The 14,461-nt window shown below is 42.7% G+C and overlaps 1 protein-coding gene across 4 annotated transcripts in view; it reads left to right on the top strand.

Moving 5' to 3' along the window:
* ARHGEF10 (Rho guanine nucleotide exchange factor 10) overlaps positions 1 to 14,461 on the top strand; it is a 199,061-nt gene that overhangs the window by 18,114 nt on the left and 166,486 nt on the right. Inside the window, exon 1 of one of the 4 annotated variants that reach the window (XM_039529514.1) lies at positions 392 to 654. The exons of the other annotated variants lie outside the window; for them this stretch is intronic. The gene's annotated coding sequence lies outside the window, so the exon portion shown is untranslated. Of the gene's footprint in view, positions 1 to 391; positions 655 to 14,461 lie in introns of those variants that run through there. 4 annotated transcript variants of the gene reach the window in all.

The raw sequence follows: 14,461 nt of genomic DNA, 5'->3' as shown, positions 1-14,461 counted from the left end.
ACCAAAATGAATGCACTGACATTGTCAAAAAAAAAAAAAAAGCAACAGCTGTATAAGGAAGCTGGTCTATGTTCATACTTTTCAAATGTATTATACTTTTTCAGATACACATATTTTATCATACACTGTATATGCTTTTAAAGTGTGTATTAATTTTTTTTATTTCAATTCAAATTTCCAGTCACAAAACTGGGGTGGGGGGTGGTTGGGGAAATTCAGGGGGGGTGTAGGGAAATCACAGCCTGGCGATGTTGACAGCTCCCTCCCTGCCCAGCTGTGCACAGAGGAGCAATTAGGCGGGTCACGTGCCCCGGTAGGAATGTGGTGTCGGCAGCGTTTGCGGAGGGAGAGAGAAAGGCCGGTCTGTAGCCTTCCCCGCCCCTTCCAGCTGCCGCACAGAGACTGGCAGGAGAAGGAGCCAACGGGGCGGCGGAAGGGCTCCTGGCCCCGCCAATCGTAGGGAGGCCAGTCCCAGGGTTCCACGCCGGGGTGGGTTGTGCTGCGCTGTAAGAAATTTGATATATTTAAAAAAGGGGCGAGCGAGACAATCGATCCTGCAGCTGCAGCAGCGAGGAGGAGGCTGCGGCAGCTCCAAAGGTGACAGGAAACTGGTGAATTTCAAAATCAGCAGCCGCTCTCAGTGCGTGTCGGATGGTGAGTGGTGCCGGGGACCAGCTCGCTTAGTGTGGGTGGGCATCTCGCGGGAAGCAGCTCTGTATGCAGGGAGGGGGGTGGGTGTAAGATTGGGGTGGGGGGAGAAGGTTTAGTGACGTGTCTGAATAGGGATACTAACTTATTTTGCGGCCAGGATGGCATCCCCTTGAAGATGGATGTCTGAGGTCCTTCCTCCCACTCTAACGACACATACGCTCTCTCCCCTTGCGTGGAAAAGTTTAAAGCTTGTTATAATCGAAGCCTTGCCCTTGCACTGCTTCGTGGATAAGTGAGTGTGTCTTAAATCATGGCTTGTGGGCCTGTGTCGCTTCTTTTGCTTTCTAAAATAACTGTGGGACTGAGTTGCCTTCAGGATGGGCACACGCAAGAACACCAAACTAAAAACACATTGCACGTTAGTGTTCTGCGCTCATCAGTTCTGTTTTAAAAAATGACACGAACAAGTCCTGCTTTGTTTCAGTGCAGGGTGTTTTGTATATTTAATTCCTAGCAAATCATCATCTACTTTCTTTTTGTTGATTTTTTTTTTCTGACTATATAAATAAATAGTGCTTCTCTGACACTGGAGTTCTGGGGATACCCTACTAAATTAAGGCTTTAGAGAAGAATGATCACTTTTTTCTGTAGAAATGAAAAACCCAGCCCTTTTGAAATCAGGTTGAAGATAGTTTATTAAAAGGGGGGGGGGACCTTTTCAGAGAGAAAGTACTTGTGAGCTGTAGGATGATTGGCAGACAGGTGGATGCTCAGAGACCCCCATATCTTTCAACTGAGACTTTTCTCCCTTTGGGAGTTAAACTTTTCATGCAGTTTTAAAGACTGCTCATTTATGTTTTTGCACCTTTTTTCTTTTGTACATTTTTAAAAGGTCAAGCACATTAGACCAGAGGACACATTCATGTCCCTAAAATTGTAGTTTTTGTGAATTTCTTATATTGTGCTTAAAATTTCCAGTGAGCTAGAATTCATGTGTACCCTAGTTGTCTTGTGGTGTAAAATAATAGAAAAGTAATTGCAAATCTTCTGGGTTGTGGACAGCTGGGTTTAAGTTATTTCTAAAAACAATCACCAGTGTGCATGAAGGAGTAGGAGAAAATTTGTTTGTATCGTTGCTTTCTTGTATTTGTTTCTATTAGGACATGTTTTACCCGCATAAACTTTGCTCACTTATTTTTGTAATGACAATGATGGCAGGTACTACTTTTCTAGACTAGCAATATTTCTGATGTATGATAAGAACACAGAAGAAACTATTTTCACTGATTTTTGGCTGTAAGGTAGCAAGTGCTCAAGATGCAGTTAAATGTGTATGCTTAGATTTATTAGCAAAAAATATATATTCTCCAACTTTGGGGTTCTGCCCAGTTTTCAGATTGGCACCCACAAGTCACATGGGAGTGAAATACAATCTTCTTGAAATTATTTTTATCACTTTAGGCTCACTGTTTTTTATTTAACAGTGTACTTGTCCAACATTGGCTTTTTGATAGGCAATTAAAATCAATGAAGTTATGTAAAACTAATGAAAAATATGAATAGTTATAATATGGTCAAACAATTCCTTCCATATACAGAGAGACAAGGTAGATGATGTGAGAAAGTATTTCCTCCTGGGACCAACACAGCTACAACACGGCAACACACAGCATATAATCAATATTTCCCTTGATTTCTTTATAGTTGAAATTTTTGGATACAGAAGCAATCCCGTAGTGTGTGTGATCTCAGAACATGTGCTTTATAGATGATGACTTGCTCTTTCAATATTAGATCAGACTGTGGTCCATCTAACTCAATATGGTGACTTCAGCAGTGGCCAGTACCACGTGCTTGGGAATAGACAATTAGGGAATAACTTGCCCATAGGAAAAGTTTCTTCCTACCCCAATCAGTAAGTACTTGGCTTGGGTCCTGAGGCATGAGTCTTTATATCCTTCATAAATTTACTTCAGTACAACTGTGGATGTTTTTATTCAGTACTTCTTATGAATCCTACTAAGATCTTGGCCACAGTATCTTGTGGCAGCAAGCTCCAGAGGTGAATCAAGCTAGGTATAAAAATGTATTTCCTTTTACCTGTTTTAAATTTGATGCTTCTTAATTTCACTGTTATACTAAAAATGATTTTTCCTCTTCTGGTGTAAATCAGTTTTATTAGTGGAATAGGAAAATGTCATAACTATAAACTTATTCTTGTAAAGAAATGGGATATTTTCCAGAAGCCTCTGTCTTTAGTAAACCCCGATGAGCCATGCTTTCTGCAGTAAAACCAAAGTCCTGCATTTTCTGTTTTGGACACGTAGTATATGTATTTCCTGCCTGATCCTGAGAGGTGCTGAATACCTACAATTGCCATTGCAGCCAGCCACTTCTAGGAGAGTTGTGGTCATTCAGCTGCTATTTCCTCTGTATCAGGCCCTTCATTCTTTTCACTTGGGTAATCTGTTTGATCTTAGCTTTGATTATATGACTTCAGGCATTGTTCAGTTTAATGCATCTTATCCCATTCCACCCACAGGATCAGTAGCCCATGAACTGTTCACATGTGTAGCTGGTCAAGGACAGTAGTTCTTTAGACACCAACTTGACATTTGATATTTGTGAAGGTTGTACGCCCAGGTGTTTAACATTTTTAAAGTAGAGGTACAACACGCTTTTCTCTGTGAGAAAATATCCGTGGATATTCTTTTTCATATCTGCATGCACAATATATAGCCAATTTTTTTTTTTAAATAAGTCTGTAATTGAATTCCAAGTTACCTTTGACATCTTAAATGGCACCTTGGTTCCTTCTCTACAGTTCCGTGATAGAACTAGAAGTATTCTATTTAAATGTTCTACCGGTAATCTTGCTAATTGTTTCACTACTCAAATGTGTAAAGTAATCCCTAGTATAATTATATCATTAACTCTTAAAAGAGAATAGCCTTTATTCAAAAGCTATCTGCTGTGATGAAATAGTTATTTCACTGGAGTGATTCCAAGGTTTAAAATAAAAGCTGAGCAGAGTTATAGCCTGCATTTGTATTATACCTAAATATTGGGATTTCCTTAAGATGTAAGGGAGGAGAGGGGAAAACTAGCAAAGGGAATGAGCAGCCCAGCTATGGAAAGGAAGGTAGTTTTTTAAAAATGCTTTGTTTTAGTCTTATCATAAAATAATGTAGAGCTTGATCCTGCAAGGTGCTGAGGGCCCCCTGCAAGATGCTACATCACCTCAACTTCCATTATTGCCAATGTAAGTTATGGGTACCCAATGCGTCTGCTATCCACAATTCTACTCTAAGATGCAAAGATCAGTCTACCCCATTCACCTCCTCTCCATAAGCAATATACTTACTTTCTTGAGATGGGTCTGAGATTCTACCACCCAATAACCAGGTAGCTACCCAGACCTCTCTCACTTTACAAATACCCCAAAGTAACTCTCCAGGAAGCTGATTAGACACTCTGACCTAGAGGAGCTGACACATACATCCATTATATTACATTCTCATGGTTAATCATTTTTAAAAATAGAAAAGAGGCCAAATTCTTAACTGGTGTAAATCAGTGTAGCCTCATTTACTTCAATGACACTGTCAATTAACACCAGCTGATAAGAAGGGGTGAATACCAAGGGAGGAAAAATCACTTTTGTAGTGCTAATGAGGCCAGTGTAATCAAGATGGTCCATTTCAAACAGTTGACAAGAAGGAGTGAGTATTCACAGGGAGAAATTAGGTTTTGTAGTGACCCATCCACTCCCACTCTTTATTCAGGACTAATTTGATGGGGTCCAGTTTGCAGATTAATTCCAGTTCTGCAGTTTCGCATTGGAGTCTGTTTTTGAAGTGATTTTTTTCCTCCCTTGGTGTATTCATCCCTTCTTGTCAACTGTTGAGACTAGCCCACTTCCACCTTAATTGAATTGGCTCGTTAGCACTGACCCCCCCCCACTTGGTTAGGAACTCTCATCTTTTCATGTGCTGTGTATTTATATCTGCCTCTGTATTTTCCACTCCATGCATCTGATGAAGTGGGTTTTAGCCCACAAAAGCTTATGCCCAGATAAATTTGTTAGTCTCCAAGGTGCCACAAGGACTCCCATTGTTTTTGCTGATAAAGACTAACATGGCTACCACTCTGAAATATGTTATAAGGATGGCCCACACTATCCTAAGGATATAGGGACAGAATTACAGTTGTTTTGGCTATTTTGACTCTGTATTTCCATACTTCCAAGCTTTTATTTTTTATATCTAACCTTTGTTTTCAGTTTCCTGACTTCCTAAGATTAGATTTTTAAAACTGCAATGTTCTTTTAAAATATTGGGTTCCCCCCTTATATTGTTTTTATGTATTTCATCCTTAAATTCATTTTAACAAGTTTTTTTTTCCTTTGGGAATTTCCTTCTGTTGTAAATACTTGTTTTGAATTTTTCCCTCCCATGACACTTTAGTTTGTTATTGGTCTTCAGACATTGATGGTATTTATCTATGCATCATCAAGTACTTATGCTGTGTAATATAAACACCACAGATGTTCCTGTTGTGAATTTTGATCCTGCTGGAGCCCCTATATGGCTTGTAAATATTTAAAAAGCTAAATCAAGCATGATAATGCTCTCTGGAGCTTAATGGTATGTACTTATGTTAAACAGCCTTATAACAGAAAATTGTTTACAACCTTAGATATGGAAAGGCTACTGTCTTTCTATAATGAAGTAGACAACTTTTCTAGTGTTTAGAGGCAGATATAATTTTTCTACAATCTTATGTTTATAGAGATCGTTTTTCATTAGCACCATGTTCTGAAGTGCTTAAGCCAAATTACCTTCATACCGAGATTATGTATTTTGATGAGATCTTTCTGGTTTGTTTGTTTATTTTTTTAAAGTCTCTTATTTAGAGCTACAATCAGCTGGATTATTCAAATATTTTTCATTCCTACAAAATTGAGGGCACTGTATGTGCTGAAGTAATTGGTATTGTGGAATTCATACCCTGCTTCATTGCTACACTTGGAGGAAGAGATTTTTCGTTCCGTTTTCTCTCTCACAGTTTCTGTTTTGCTTTAGACAATTTCAGATTTATTTTAAAATGAATAAATAGTTTCCAGTGGCAGTTCCAGGTTAGAATTGTGTAAGTGACACCAGAACCCTTCTTATGCACTTGTTAACTAAGAACACTTTTGAAAGTGCTTTTTAGTCTTGTCTGACTGTTCATTTAACTACTGTACATGTGCTTTTTCTCAAGTCTAGCTCTTGTTTTGGTGCTGTTACTGCAGTGTGCCCTGAAGCAACTGTCCCATTTAAATGCATCATATGGAAGATGGACACTGTTAATTTAACAACTGTCAATAAAAATGTAAATGTCTTACTCTGAATTTTTACCATTTTCAAGTTGGTCGGTAACCCTGCAGCCCAATGGCAGAGTTACTAATGAGTGTTCCACACTTTTTTTTTTAAGGCGAATACATAGACGTCTACAAGACAGCTCTTAAAAACACCTATTATCTATGTACAGTCATATTACTGATAAATGTACATGTGGGTTCACAGAATTTTTAAGTTCTTCGAGTGATGATCTCTGGGTGTATTCCACACATGGGTGCTTATACATGTCATGCACCCAAGTCCAGAAATTCTTCAAAGCAGTGTCCTTTGACCCACACATGTGCAGTAGTTTTCTTCATGCTCCTGACCAAGGGCATAAGAGGCAGTGCAGGTCAACACCTCTCCAGTTCCTTCATACTGCTGCATGGCCTGAGTAGGAATTGTCCTTCACTCCACACATAATCTGTAAAGTAAAATCTTTGTAAATAGTTTTATATCTTAGCTTAGTAGTCAGAGTTGGTATACTATATAGTTAGTATAGGATAGTTCCCTTCCCCTCCCCCCACCTCCCATCAGAGGAAATCCTCACCATCCTGGAAAAATGCCCAGAGTCCCAAGATGCAAGAATTGTGTCTCCTGCCGTTGCTCCTTCTCCATTACTGATGAGCATCAATGGTGCCTATATTAAGAGTGAGGCAAATATCTCTGCAAAGTGCAGTATCTGTCAGTCCTTTCCACCCATAACTAGAGAGGCTCAAGAGTGCTAACTAAAAAAGTTGCTATGAGTCCTCACTCTGACGTGGGCCGGGAGACCTTATTCTCCCCGTGCCCCTCCACCCGCACGCCGTACATTGGCCTCAACTGACCAGCAGTGCCCCTCCAAGCACGAGCTTTGGAGCAGACTCTTTACCACCAAAGCCCAAGAACTCCTCCTATAAGGCTCTCCAGGAGAGTAAGGGGTACTCTCATGGGTGCAGGGGACTGTCCAGAAGAAATGAGTTTCCTTCCTGAGCTGTCACATATTGTACCCATGGAACCAGCTCTGCTGAAGAGCCCCAGGGTGGAGGGCAAGGCATGGGGGTGTGGGGGAAGGGGATCTGCTAATTCTGGTGGTGACTACACTACCAAAGCAGAAAGTCAGACGCTTGCCAGTCCCAGCTATGAATGCAGGTCTGGACTCCTCATCGGAGCCACCTCATTTATCCAGAAACTGTTTGGCTGTGACAGACAAGCCGCATCCTTCAGGCATCTCTGCTGGAACTCCCTGGACTTTGAGCTATATGGAGACAATTGTAACACTGGAGGACATATTCCTCCTCTACTTGCAATCTCCACTCCTTTCAGGTCCTGCCTTCCTGAGGGACTTCCTTAATCTGGAAGAGGAATCGTTACTGGTTTCTCAGGAACAGTTCCATCTCCACCCTGGTACCAACAGTACCACTGCTACCGATGGGATCATCCTTTGGAATCTGAGGAGTCAGAAGAGATAGTTGCACCAGTATCTCCGCACAGGAACCCTGACAGACAATTCAGAGGCTTTACTTACCATCCCTCCAGATATGACCCCCGACATGAACAGCAGATACTGATTCCCTTAGGGTCACCATGACCAATGAACCCTTTCTCCTGGCCTTATCAGGGCCTTTGGGGCTCATCTGGCAGGCACGCAGACCCTCCCTCCCCCCAGAGTCCTACTGTTCTTTCCCTTCTCATAAGACTGTTCCATAGATGTATGAGGAAGAAGAGCCAGAACCAGTTCTGCTGGTAGTAACGGTTCCAAAAGGGGCTTTCTCATCATCTCTGGATGATAGCATCACTCCTTCTTTGCTTTCTTCACTGGAAGACCAGCATCAGTATCGGGAGCTGTTGCAAAGGGTTGCTAACGATCTACACATCCATTAGAAGAGGTCCAGGACCTTCAACACTGGCTCTTGGACATTTTGTAACCACAGGGACTGACTGGCGTGGCCCCTTCCAATTCATAAGGCCACATTAGAACCAGCCAGAGTGGTTTGGCACAAACTAGCATCTTGTGCCCCTACAGCAAAAAGATGCTTTGTTCCTGCCAAAGGAGCTGACTTCTTGTTTTCCCATTCTGCTCCTAACTTGCTGGTGGTACAGGTGGCTATGGAAAGAGCTCAGTCGCCATATCAGAAATCCATCCTGGCAGATAAGGGCTCCAGGAGTCTGGATCTCCTGGATAGTTGGGTCTGCTCTGCAGGTCTCCAATTTTGTACTGTAAATTACCAAGCATTATTAGCAAAATGTGATTTCAGCACCTACGTTGGGCTTGTGGACTTTAGAGACAAAATTCCCATGGAAGACCAAATCCAATTCTAGTCCTTTCTGGATGAGGGGAGCTTAGTAGCTTAGGTGGCTCTTCAGGCTGCCAATGCGACTTCCAGAAATGAAGGGACTCGTGGCTCCAGTTGTCAGGCTTTCCTAGAGAGGTCCAAAAACCATCCAACACCTCCTCTTTGAGTTCAACCTTTTTTAAGGAAAAGACAGACGGATCCTTGCATTCTCTGAAGGACTCAAGCCACTCTGTGATCTCAGGGGATTTATGCTGTAGTTCCCAGGAGGAAACACCAGAGAGTCCTTTAGACTACAACCACCCCACTTCACACTCTCCATATTACCAGCATTAGGGTGACCAGATAGCAAGTGTGAAAAATCGGGATGGGGAAATAATAGGCACCTATATAAGACAAAGCCCTGAATATTAGGACTGTCCCTATAAAATCGGGACATCTGGTCACCCTAACCAGCATCCCCCTGAGCCTCTGTATAAATGACAGAGGATTCAGAGGTCCTGTTTCTTGGCTTCTTCTGCCACAGCTTCTGCTTATTCCCAACTGTCGGCCAAGGGCCATTTTTGACAGTAGATTGAGACCTGCGTACCACCACTGTTGCCACTTACTTCCTTTCCAGTCATCTTTGGAGGCTCTTACTTTCTTCACCCACAGCTGGAACAAGATCACCAAAGACAATTGGGTCCTGGAGATTATCCATCAGGGCTACTCCATAGAGGTTTTTCCTTCCCTCCTCACAAACCACCTTCCCTATCCCCCTTAGGGGACCACTCTCATCAAGGGATTGTTCTCTGGGAAGTGGAATCCTTTTAAAGCCAGCTGTGATAGAATGTGTCCTGCCTCAGTACCAAGGGAGAAGGATCTACTCTCCATATTTCCTAATGCCAAAAAACACCGAGGGTGGAGACCCACCCATCCTGGACCTATACAACTCAACATCTTTATTCAAAAGCTGAAATTCAGGATGATTACAGTGGCATCTGTAGTCCCCTCCCTTCAAGAGGCAATAGGGTTCATGGCTCTTGACATCACAGATTCATAGTCCCACATAAATATTCACCTATTTCGCAGGGAGTTCCTGTGCTTCATGGTTGGACACAAGCACTACCAGTTTTACATGCTCCCCTTTTGGGCTTGCCATGGCACCCAGAGTATTAACAAGTTTTCACTGTGGTAGCAGCCAAGATATGACACCAGGACTATATGGCATTTCTGTTCCTGGATGACTGGCTCTTGGTAAGTGAATCTTGTCAGCAAGTTATGTCAGCAACTCGATCTCTTCAGCTCCTTCTTGCTACCTTGGGCATTTGCATAAAAGAAGAAAAGTCTGCTTTGTCCCCACAATAATTTTTATAGGAGCATAGCTGGACTCAGTTTCTGTGAGAGCATTTCTCCCTGCAGACAGGTTTTACGCAGTGAGCCACCTGATCTCTCGTGCCACCCGCAAATTGCAAACTACAGTGTGCTGATGTCTTTCTCTATTAGGCCACATGGCCGCATGCCCCTATGGTAATCCACTTGGGCATCTTCAAGCTTGGCTCCACTCAACATACAGACCAAATAGTGACTGTATTGACTCCATCACTGTTCCCAAAAACAATGTAGAGTCTGGTGGCACCTTAAAGACTAACAGATTTATTTGGGCATAAGCTTTCATGGGTAAAAAAACCCCACTTCTTCAAATGCATGGAGTGAAAATTACAGATGCAGGCATTATAGTACTGACACAAAGAGAAGGGAGTTACCTTACAAGTGGAGAACCAGTGTTGACAGGGCCAATTCAATCAGGGTGGATGTGGTCCACTCCCAATAATTGAGGCGCCTCAATTATTGGGAGTGGACCACATCCACCCTGATTGAATTGGCCCTGTCAACACTGGTTCTCCACTTGTAAGGTAACTCCCTTCTCTTTGTGTCAGTATTATAATGCCTGCATCTGTAATTTTCACGCCATGCATTTGAAGAATATGCCTAAATAAATCTGTTAGGGCTTGGCTACACTTACAAATTTGCAGCACTGCAGCAGGGTGTGAAAACACACCCTCTGCAGCGCTGCAAATTGCGGCGCTACAAAGCGCCAGTGTAGTCAAAGCCCCAGCGCTGGGAGCCGCGCTCCCAGCGCTGTCCGTTATTCCCCACCGGGAGGTGGAGTACGGACAGCGCTGGGAGAGTTTTCTCCCAGCGCTGGCGCTTTGACTACACTTAGCGCTTCAAAGCGCTGCCGCGGCAGCGCTTTGAAATGCAAGTGTAGCCAAAGCCTTAGTCTTTAAGGTGCCACAAGACTCCTTGTTGTTCTTGTGGATACACAGCTACCCCTCTGATACTGTTTCCAAAAGAGTTCTCACCTCCCATGGTTGGTGGTCCAATCCAAACAAAGTCATGGTGGGGAGTCCCTTCAGCCCCCTCATATCAAGGGCCACCATTCTGACAGATGCCTCTCTTATATGAGCATCCCATGCTATGGACTACCACATTGCTCAGGGTACCTGGGCCCCAGGAGAGGCCAGGCTGCACATAAACTTACTGGAACTGAAAGAGGTCCATCTTGTGTGCAAGGCCTTCCTTCCCCTCATATGCTCACTCCATGTACAGATGGCAGACAGTATCACTACAGTGGTCTATATAAACAAACAGGGAGGAGCAAGATCTTGTCCCCTCTGCTTGGAAGCAGTCAGACTTTGGAATTTATGTATCAGAAGCCACATTATGATTCAGGCTGTGTACCTTCTAGGTGTTCACAACTCACTGGCAGACAAGTTATGCAGACGCTTCCCTGCAGACCACAGTTCTAACGAACATATTTGCACAATGGGGTACTCTGCTATGGGATCTCTTTGCATCCCAGATGAACAGAAACCATCCCATGTGTTGCTCTAGGGGTGCCCAAGATTACAGGTTTCAGTATGATGCTTTCCTGGACAGATGACCTCAGAGACGCCTTTTCCTCCATCCCTCTGTTACAACAAGTTGTACAGAAGATCTGTCGCGACAGAGCTCCCATCCTTCTAGCACCCTACTGGCCCAGACAGTTCTGGTTCATGAAACTCCTAATGATGTCTGAAAACTCACCTATCAGGATCTGCCCATTTCAGGATCTCCTCCAGGATTGGGGGGAGGAGGGGAAATCAAGCAACTCCCAGCCTGTGTTTTGGATGGGCATCCAGATTGAGGTGTGTGATGTTCCCCTGGTGTTATCTGGACTGCTGATCCACGAGGTCACTCCAATCCTTGACTCTGGGAGCCAGCCTTACCCTGCTTTGTTGTGAGAACCCCCACTCCTTACTTGTTCACGCACAGCCTCTGGCATGTAAGCTGCTCCCAGCTACTTGCAACCGAATGACACTAGCCAATACCTCTGGTCCCAGACACAATGCTAGGAACCTCCTGTCTTGCAGTGTCCAGTTGTGCCCGCTGGGTGCTGCAAGCTTATGAGTTCATCAATTTAACAAAGAAATTGATATGTACCAGGCTTGTTATCCCAAGAGGCATCTCTGACACGCTTCAAAGCAAACGCACTGCTTCAGGTAGAATAAACAAATTTATTAACTACAAAAGATAGATTTTAAGTGATTATAAGTCAAAGCATAACAAGTCTGATTCGGTCAAATGAAATGAAATAAACTTATTCAAAGCTGATCTTAACACTTTCAATGCCCTTACAAACTTAGATGTTTCTCACCACAGGCTGGCTGGTTGCCCTTCAGCAGGCTCTCCCCTTTGATCAGTACTTCAGTCGCTTGGTGGTGGTGTCTGTAGATGGAGGTGGAAGAGAGAGAGAAAACATGATGAATATCTCTCCTTTTTATCACGTCCTTTGTTGTCTCTTGGCTTTGTCCTCCCCCCTTGAGGGTCAGGTGAGCATTTCCTCATCTTAGTCCCAAACTGACCAAAGGAAGGAGGGTGACTCACTGGAAAGTCCAACAGATCCTTTGTTGCTGCCTAAGCCAGTGTCCTTTGTTCCTGTGAGGCTGGGTTTGTCCCATACATGCCCTGATGAGATGTGAACTGCCTCTCTGCTCTTGGAGAGTTTTTGCCTGGGCTTGTTTAAAGCCATGAGGACATTTTTAGCCTCATAGCTATATAATGAAATTACAACCTATAACATTACTGTAACAGTTACTGTAATAATGCTCAGTGCATCATGAGCCTTCCAAAGACACCTGACATGACAAACTTTGCATTGGGTACCACACAATCATTTTACAAGGATGAACATGGGGGTCCGAGGTGTGTCCCCCCCCCCCAAGTACAGAGCGTTACAAGGTATCATTAGAGGAGATTTTGGAACAAATTGATAAACTAAACCGTAATAAGTCACCAGGAGCAGCTGGTATTCACCCAAGAGTTCTGAAGGAACTCAAATGTGAAATTGCAGAACTACTGACTGTAGTCTGTAACCTATCATTTAAAACAGCCACTTTTTAAAAAGGGCTCCAGAGGTGATCCTGGCAATTACAGTATCAAAAAAAATGGTTGAAACTATAGTCAAGAACAAATTGTCAGACACATAGATGAACATAATTTATTGGGGCAGAGTCAACATGGTTGGTGTAAAGGGAAATCATGTTTCACCAATCTGCTAGAATTTTTTGAGGGGTTCAAAAGCATATGGACAAGGGGTTTCAGTACCTTTTTGGTCTGACCAGTATAGCCATTCTTATGTTCTTATCAGAAATAGAATGCTTATGCTCTGCCCCTGTTTTTCCTGACAGCATCTTAGACTGCTACAAAATAGCAAAAATTCCTCCTCATGTGGGTTTTACAGCTTACTCCACACAAACACAAATGGCCTTTGGGGCATCCTTTTAGGACTTTCCACTGCAAGACCTTTGCAGAGCAGTAACTTGGAGCTCTGTCCACACGTTTGCGATATGCTATGCTCTACAATGGCAGATGCAACATTAGGAACAGCAGTACTACAAGCATCTCTGCTATCAGGTTCTTTGCACTCTCCTCCAGTCTGAACACTGCTTGCCAGTCACCCACATGTGGAATATACATAAGGACCATCACGTGAAAAAGAAGAAATGGAAGTTACTTACAGTAACTAGATGTTTTTTGAGATGTGTTCTATATTCGTATTCCACTACCCGCCTTTCTTTTCCTCTGCTGTGGATCCTGTTGGATTGCAGTAAAAAGAGCAACAGGAGAGACGTTGACCCACACTGCCTCTTATACCCGCAGTTGAGAGCACAAAGGAAGCTACTGCACAGACACTGCTTTGAACAATTTCTAGATTCAGGTGCATGGAGCACACAGACACCCATATGTGGAATACAGATAGGGACCACACATCTCAAAGAACTTCCAGTTACAGTAAGTAACCTAGTTATTTTGTTACCAAAACCCCATGTATGCTTGTTTTCCTGCTGCTTGTCAATTAATAAGGATTGTGCTAGATATACAGCATATTTTAATAAGATCAAAGTTATGGAGGTAGTATAGGGTTTTTCAAATTTTTTCTTAGTGTGGACCTCATATAGACAGTGTCTTGTGGATGTCTTCCTCTCCCATTTCTATTGTAGCTATAATTGCTTTCACAGAAAATTACTATTGAGAGAGTGCTTAATGCATCTTAACTGTATGTTAATATAATTTAGAGCGTGTAAAAAGGAGGAAAGACATCTTTTTGTGGACCACCAGCAAATGTCTGGAAAACCACCAGTGGTTCACAGACCACAGCTTGAGAATCACTAATATAATGTACAGACATATTGTGTTAATTATGTTCTTCATACATGATGAGGAAAGGAGATGCATTAGTCAGTTTAGAGCAAAAGTCCCTTCTCAGATCTATATAATGGATCAGGACTCTAATATTCTGCTCTCTCTCCATATGTAGAACACCCTGTGATATCACTAGGAAATTCCTGTCTGGAGAGAGAGCAGAATCTTGGAGTCAAGATCTGTAATGTGTCTCTGAGAGGAGAATTCTGCCCTTAGTTTCTATCCAGAATTAAACCAATTGTACATTTTCTTAGAAGAAGGAATCTTGACATGATTAGAAGTAAAAGACTTTGTGAATGGTATTTTTCAATCTGAGGATGTGTAAGTGTGACTAGTGTAGTTTTCTTTTTTTAATTAAAGAACATAAATGATGCTAATCGAGGAAATGCAAGATGTTTTTGCTGGCTTTCTCAGTCCCAAATGAGAACA

This window comes from Mauremys reevesii, linkage group 3 (genome assembly GCF_016161935.1).
Source record: "Mauremys reevesii isolate NIE-2019 linkage group 3, ASM1616193v1, whole genome shotgun sequence".
NCBI lineage: Eukaryota > Metazoa > Chordata > Testudines > Geoemydidae > Mauremys > Mauremys reevesii.
The sequence above is the reverse complement of the archived record's forward strand: the minus strand, read 5'-3'. Positions and strand labels throughout refer to the sequence as shown.